General features: G+C 37.5%; 1 non-coding gene across 1 annotated transcript; it reads right to left on the bottom strand.

Annotated features, from left to right (window-relative positions):
• Positions 1–4,479: 4,479 nt before the first annotated feature.
• LOC143652545 (U6 spliceosomal RNA) lies at positions 4,480–4,586 on the bottom strand. Its single transcript, XR_013160751.1, has one exon. It is a non-coding gene; the product is annotated as a U6 spliceosomal RNA (small nuclear RNA).
• Positions 4,587–7,567: the final 2,981 nt, after the last annotated feature.

Raw genomic sequence — 7,567 nt, forward strand, 5'->3', positions numbered from 1 at the left:
TTCAATTTTATTGAAATAGATTCACACACCACACAAATTGTCCAAAGTATACAACACTAGTTCTCAGCATCACTACATAGTGGAGCATATATCCCCATGATTGATTTTAGAACATTTTCATATTCCAGAACAAAGATAAGAATAAAAAATAAAACCCCAAACCTCCCATAACCCTTATCCCCCCAATTGCTGACCCATAGTATTGCTGTATTAATACTATGACAGCATTGGTGTAGTAATACTTGATGAAAGAATATGTAAATATTACTGTTAACTATAGTGCATAGTTTGCAGTAGCTATGCTTTCTCCATATACCACTCTATTTTTTTATTACATTTGTAGTAGTTCATGTAAGCACTTATTTACATATATGACTTTAAACAACCACTTTCAATCAAATTAACCTATAATCTGTTACTAGTTCTTATAATCCCTAGAATGAGCTACCGTCACATCTATCTATTCCCAAACATTTAAGTTCAACCTTGTTAACGATTCTGTACATAGTAGGTAACTATTCCCCCTTCTCTAGTTTCTATATACTGGATAACAGTGACAAGGTTTTTACAATCACACGATCACAAGATGAAAGCTATATAGTAATACAAATACTATCAAAGATCAAGCCTACTGGGTTGCAGTTCAACAATTTCAGATATTTCCTTCTTGCCATTCTAATACACTAGAACTAAAAAGAAATACCTATATAATGGATCAGTAGTGATAAGCATTTGTTAAATCCTAACTTCTCTATTACAACTCCTCTCTCTCATTTGATCCATCTCTTAATCTTCAGGGGTATTTGGGCAATTACCATTTTAACCTCTTCATGCTGAAAAGAGGTGTCACATTATAGAGTAGAGGAACGCAACTGGTTAATATGCTTGGATAGACAGGTACCTCTGGGTTTCAGGGCTTATCTGACATGGGAACCATTTGGAGGTTTTAAGTTTCTGAAAAAAAAATACACTTAATAGATAGAGCCCAGGGTATTCTTTACGGTTTTCAGGAACATTGTTGGTTGGGGTTTGGCATACTGTGGTAATCGGCAATATCTGGGTGGAGGTTGGATAAGAGTAACTGCCAGAATAACCTCTAACTCTATTTGAAATCTCTTAGCCCTGAAACCTTTTTTTGTTTAATTTCCTTTCCTCCATTTTGTAAAGAGGGCACAGTCAATTCCACAGACAGTTTCATCCCTAGGAGTCATGTCCCACCCTGCCAGGGAGACTTACACCTCTGGAAGTCATGTTCCAAGTAGATGGGAGGGTAGTGAGTTTATCTTCAGAATCTGCTTTAGAGAGAGAGGCCACGTTAGGAAACTACTCCCTCTTCTCTATCTTCAGCCTATGTCTAAGTCCCCTATATTCTACATTTTAAGATTCTGAGTTTACCTTTTCTAGGTGGTTCATATTAGTGAAACCATTCAATGTCTGTCCTTTTGTGTCTGGCTTATTTTACTCAACAGTATGTCCTCAAGGTTCATCCATGTTGCTGCATGTTTCAGGACCTCATTCCGTCTTACTGCTGCATAATGTAATTATTATCTTGTTGCGAGAGACACACCTTAGTTGATCACAGATGTAATCAGCTACAGATACAATCAGCTGGCTGATGATTTAATATATCAGCCTTCCAGTTTATCAACCAGCCAGGAAATATCTTTACAGCAACAGTCAGGCTAGTGCTTGCCTGACCAAACAACTGGGCATAATCACTTGGCCAAGTTGACATCAGAACTTTATCATCACACAAGGGTTGGGAACTTTTCCCCAGTTATCTCCTCAAATAATCTTCTTATCCCTTTATTCTTCTCTTCTTCTTCTAGGACACCAATGATTCTTTTAGTTGTGTACTTCATGTTGTCAATAATTTCCCTGAGATCCAATTCAAATTTTCCATCTTTTTCACCATTTGTTCTGAACTTAAATACCCTCCCTCTAATTTGCTTTTTCTTTCTTCTGCCTCTTCACATCTGCTGTTGTATGTCTCTAGTATATTTTAAATTTGATCTACAATATCTTTCATTTCCATAAGATCTGCTTTTTTTTCTATTTATTCTTTCAAATTCTTCTTTTTGCTCTGTTAGTGTCTTCTTGATATCCTTTATGTCTTTAGCCAACCCACTGAAATTATTTAGGAAATTTTCATGTAATTTTTGCTTATTTGTGTGTCTCCTCTGGCTTTTTAATTCTGTCATTTGGCTTGGCCATATCTTCTTGCAACTTCATTGCGTTTTGTGATTTTCTGATGGTTTTTAGGCATTTGATTATCTGATAAGATTATTTTAGAATTTGATTACCCTTCCTTGCTTAATATTTCTTAGTTGCTTCGGTTTGCATTGAACGTCTCCTTTGGCACTTGGCTTGTCAGTAATTCCCAGCCAAACCAAGGAGGAGGCCTCTTATGGGATATGGAAGTTTATTTGGAAATCTGTTGAAGACTGGGCAGAAAAGCAGATTGCCAAAGTGCACTTTCCCTGTCTTACCCAGGTGTTTAACATTTTTAATGGTATTTAAACATTTTTTTTTTTTAAGTTTTTCGTGTTAACTATGTGGCTGGTGTGGTGTGTGAGTGTGTGACAGATTTGGGGATGATGACAAATCTAGCAATCTTGCTAAACTCATTAATTCTGAAAACTTGTCTGTGATTTCTTTTCTTCCTTTTCAATCTTTGGATTTTGTATTTCTTTTTCATTCTCTACTCCTTTCACTAGGACCTCCAGGACAATGTTGAACAAAAGTAATTGAAAAGGCACCCTGTTTTGTTCTGATTGGAAGGGGAAAGTTTTCAATGTTTCACTGGTAATTACAATGATTTGCTATATGCCTTCCTTCCTTCCACTGTCTTTGAGTTTATTTTGTTGATTTTTAAATACCTTCTTGAGATAGATTCTTAGCTCACTGAAATTTTCTTTCAATTATCAGGAGAGAAGTGTTACCTCTTTTTTTAAAAAATTTATTTATTTATTAATTAAAAAATTAAGAACAAACAAAAACATAAACATATCATTCTGTTCTACATATGTAATCAGTAATTTTCAATATCATCACATAGTTGCACATTCATCATTTCTTAGAACATTTGCATCAATTCAGAAAAAGAAATAAAAAGACAACAGAAAAAGAAATAAAATGATAACAGAGAAAAAAAAAGATTATACATCCCATACCCCTTACCCCTTGCTTTCATTTATCACTAGCATTTCAAACTAAATTTATTTTAACATTTGTTCCCCCTATTATTTATTTTTATTCCATATGTTCTACTTGTCTGTTGACATGGTAGATAAAAGGAGCATCAGACACAAGGTTTTCACAATCACACAGTCACATTGTGAAAGCTATATCATTATTCAATCATCATCAAGAAACATGGCTACTGGAACACAGCTCTACATTTTCAGGCAGTTCCCTCTAGCCTCTCCACTTCATCTTGAATAACAAGGTGATATCTATTTAATGTGTAAGAATAACCTCCATGATTACCTCTCGACTCTGTTTGGAATTTCTCAGCCATTGACACTTTGTCTCATTTCCCTCTTCCCCCTTTTGATCGAGAAGGTTTTCTCAATCCCTTGATGCTGAGTCTCAGCTCATTCCAGGATTTCTGTCCCACGTTGCCAGGAAGGTCCACACCCCTGGGAGTCATGTCCCACATAGACAGGGGGAGGGTGGTGAGTCTGCTTGCTGTGTTGGCTGGAGAGAGAGACCACATCCGAGCAACAAAAGAGGCTCTCTTGGGGGTGACTCTTAGGCCTAATTTTAAGTAGACTTGACCTATCCTTTGTTGGATTGTTTCATATGAACAGATCCCAAGACTGGGGGCTCAGCCTATAGCTTTAGTTGTCCGCACTGCTTGTGAGAATATCAAGAATTCAACTTGGGGAAGTGGAATCTCTCCCATTCTCACCATTCCCCAAAGGGGACTTTGCAAATACTTTTCCACTCATTGATCAAATCACTCTGGGATTCATCGGGACATCAGTCTGGACAAACCAACAAAATCTCATGTCCTACCCAAGATTCTAAGTACTTATGGTGTTCAATCAAGCTATCTACATAAGTTATATTAGGAAATGCACTAGTCAAAACATAAATTTTGTACCAAATAAATATTTTTTTGCTTTAGTCTCACACATAAGGTGAGATTTTAAAATATTAATTACCATCTATTTTCAGCACCCTGCAGTAATGACATTCCTTTGTTATTTCCCATGTACAAACATTTTTAAAATTTGTACATTTAGTCACTGTAATTATACACTCTAGGCATTCCTAGCTTATACTATCTCAATCTTTATAGTCTATCTTTCTTTGTGATTTCATTTATGCCCCCAGCCCTCCTCCCTCTATGATTCTCATATGCAGTTTCATTCAGTGTTTTAACATAATTGTATTACAGTTAGGTCGTATTGTGCTGTCCATTTCTGAGTTTTTATATTCAGTCCTGTTGCACAATCTGTATCCCTTCAGCTCAAAAATATGGAACGCTTCACGAATTTGCGTGTCATCCTTGTGCAGGGGCCATGCTAATCTTCTCTGTATCATTCCAATTTTAGTACATGTGTTGCCGAAGCGAGCATAAGAAGTGTAACCTCTTTTTAAAGTGTAAACATCAAAAGCTTTCCTTTGTTTGTGTAAGGTGGCAGGGAGGTGCTTTATCTCTTCTTTCTGCGATTACAGGGCCTTTTTAGATAGTACTTATTTTTTGTGTTAATATTATTACAGACAAATGGTCAGTAATGTTATCAGTTATAGCTAATATATATTGAGCTCTTATAAGCAGATACTCTGCTAGGCACTTTACAAACATAATTTAATTTAATCCCTATGACAACCTGTCTTCGTTTTACAGGCTTTTATGGCACACTTCCTTATTTCACATCTCTGCCCTGTTCCCTCCTCCCCCAAACCCCATGGCAATCTTTCTCCGTCTCTCCCTGTGTGTCTGATCTTCTGGTTTCTGCGGGTGTTAACCTCTGGCTGCTAAGTATGACTTTTTCTGACTGCATCCAAATTTATTCTGCTTATAAGGAACTCCAGTAATCCATATTAGGGCCCACCCTGATTCAGTAGGCCACATCTTAACCAAAAATAATATCCTCAAAAGGTTCTACTTACAGTGGCTTCACAGCATCAAGAATGCAGATTAAGATTAAGAACATATTTCTTTGGGATACATAATTCAATTCACCACACAACCTATGAATTAGGCATGATTATTACCCTCTTTTACAGGTAAGTATACTAAGGCTTCTATTGGTTTAATACATTTTAATGTATAATTAGTAAATATCAAAATTCACATGGCTAGTTAGAGGTTATAACTAGGTCTGTATCAAATTTTTTCTGATTTGGCTGTGAGAAGAACTGAACGTCCAACTTCTGAATATTTTAGTGCCTTTTTAGAAAAGATTTAGTTTTAGAATTCTTCAGGTAAGTCATCTTTAGAAGACCTGCAGGTCAATAGGCGGTGTCAATTCTGGACTCAATTCTCAACAGTTCTTTGTTAGTCAAACGATGGAACATGGACACATTCTGAGCAACTACTGCAGTTGGTCTCTGGTTTGGTAGATGGGGGCATTGAGGTAGAACTGTTAGGCTGCTGGGCTATTTCCTTCTTCTCATTTCACTGGAAGTGGGCAGCCATCTGCTTACCTTCCAAGGATCCAGCAATTTTCCTAGTGATAAATGTGGGGGAAACTGTAGTCAGTGACTCTGTGAAACCACTCTTAAAGTTAAGAAAACAAACAAACACTGCTGTTTTAATAATATCCTTCTATTACACACTCCCATTATGCTATTTCAATGCACCTTGAACAAAACTGTTCTAACTAAATCCAAACACTTTCATGAAAGTCCTTACAAACCCAACACAATTTGGGCAGAAATTTTTCCAAATCTCTAGCATTCACAGGAAAGTGACAAGCCTATGATTCTTCAGTTGATTTTCAATAGGTCCTTTTTATATTTCAGGCCACTATTAAAAAGTTGTCTGTTTAAAGTAACTAAACCTTTGCTGAGGAAAGCTTTTCATTAAAGGTACCACAGAGTTATTAAAGACTCCTGAGGGAATAATGGCTGATTGAATGAGGCTACCCATGGAAACCCTATAAAACTTTTTATCTAAAGGATTTCTCTCTTTAGTTCCCAAACTGTGCAATCTCCATTGCCTTTATGAACAAGTGTCATTAACTTGGTTCCTATCTGCATTGCCATTGAAAATAAACCATTGTGTTGTATCCACAGTGAAACCATTAGAATTTATTCATCTCTGAGACTTACACTATTTGTCACCTTCTCTAACTGCCAGATAAAGATACTAAAAATCCATTTTTTTATGTCAGTGCATTCTATTACTCTCCCTTTGTCATGGATTTTTATTCCCTATTGTGATGCTTCTGTCTCCTCTTAGCAGTATTCTGTGCAGAGAGCCCAAATATGTGGGTCTTCTTCTAGACTACACTAGCAGTTGCATAACTGTGCCTTGATTTTATTTTCTGTAAAACAAAGGAAAACAAAACTAGACATTTGTATACTGAGAGATTTAAATATCTGCTCCATTATCTTGTGATCTTCGATTTCTTCTCAAGTTTCTAGCAAGAAGCAGATCAGCAAGTCAAGCCCATGGTGAATAGTAGACTCCATGAGTGGAATGAAGATGAAGGATGAGGCAACCCTGTTGGGCTCATATAGCAATGTCTCATGAAGCTGGAGGATCCCAGAATAATCATTAGAAGTAACCATGAGGGAGAGATAATGGAGTCGAACATTGTCCTGAAACCATACATTCTGACCAAGGTTTAGGCTTATCATTTAGTCACGTACTGTAATCTTTTGAGCAAATGGTGGCATTTGGGTCCTGGCGACAATTGAGCATTTCGAGTATTGGTTGGCCACATAAAATTATAACAGTCCACAGTGATTTTATTCTAAACCTGTTATATGGTATGTGTGCTAGCCACATCCTCTTCAGCATCTCAGACAAGGTGGCCTAGCAGCAGCTTAAAGTCCAGCATACTGCTTGGCACATAGTAAAAATTCAACAAGTGTTTGTTGAGTTCATGACTGAGTGAATAAAGCTGTAAGTTTGGCTATCCTCAAAGATCTTGTAGTCCTCAGTTTTTCTTGCAGGACTGACCCCTTGTGTGAATTCAGAGTTCTCTTACAGGTTTCTACTCTACTCTCTAGCTCTTCTGTGCAAGCCTAAAATCCCCCATCCCCTTTCCTGCCCAAGGGAAGCAGAGTGAATAGGATCCTGCGGGGCTGGTCTGATGGAGGGAGCTCTGTTCAGAGCTGTAGGGTATTCCAAAATCAGGGGAGTGGGACAAGATGGGGTGGGAGGAGCCTGTGGATAACTTTCTAGTAATCCAGAAAGAGGAATCACTCACATCAAGGAGAGGATATAAGAGGCCAGAGAAAGTATCAGGAAAGTCAAGGATTAGGAAACTAAAGTGTTAAGGAAGGGGTAGAACTTGGTGAGTAAGTGGAGGTCATGTACAATGTCCCAGATGAGCTGTTGTCTGAGGCTCCATGTGCCTGCTGCAGTGTGGTGGGGGAGGGG

The sequence above is a fragment of the Tamandua tetradactyla genome, chromosome 1, assembly GCF_023851605.1.
Source record: "Tamandua tetradactyla isolate mTamTet1 chromosome 1, mTamTet1.pri, whole genome shotgun sequence".
In the NCBI taxonomy this organism is placed as follows: Eukaryota; Metazoa; Chordata; class Mammalia; order Pilosa; family Myrmecophagidae; genus Tamandua; species Tamandua tetradactyla.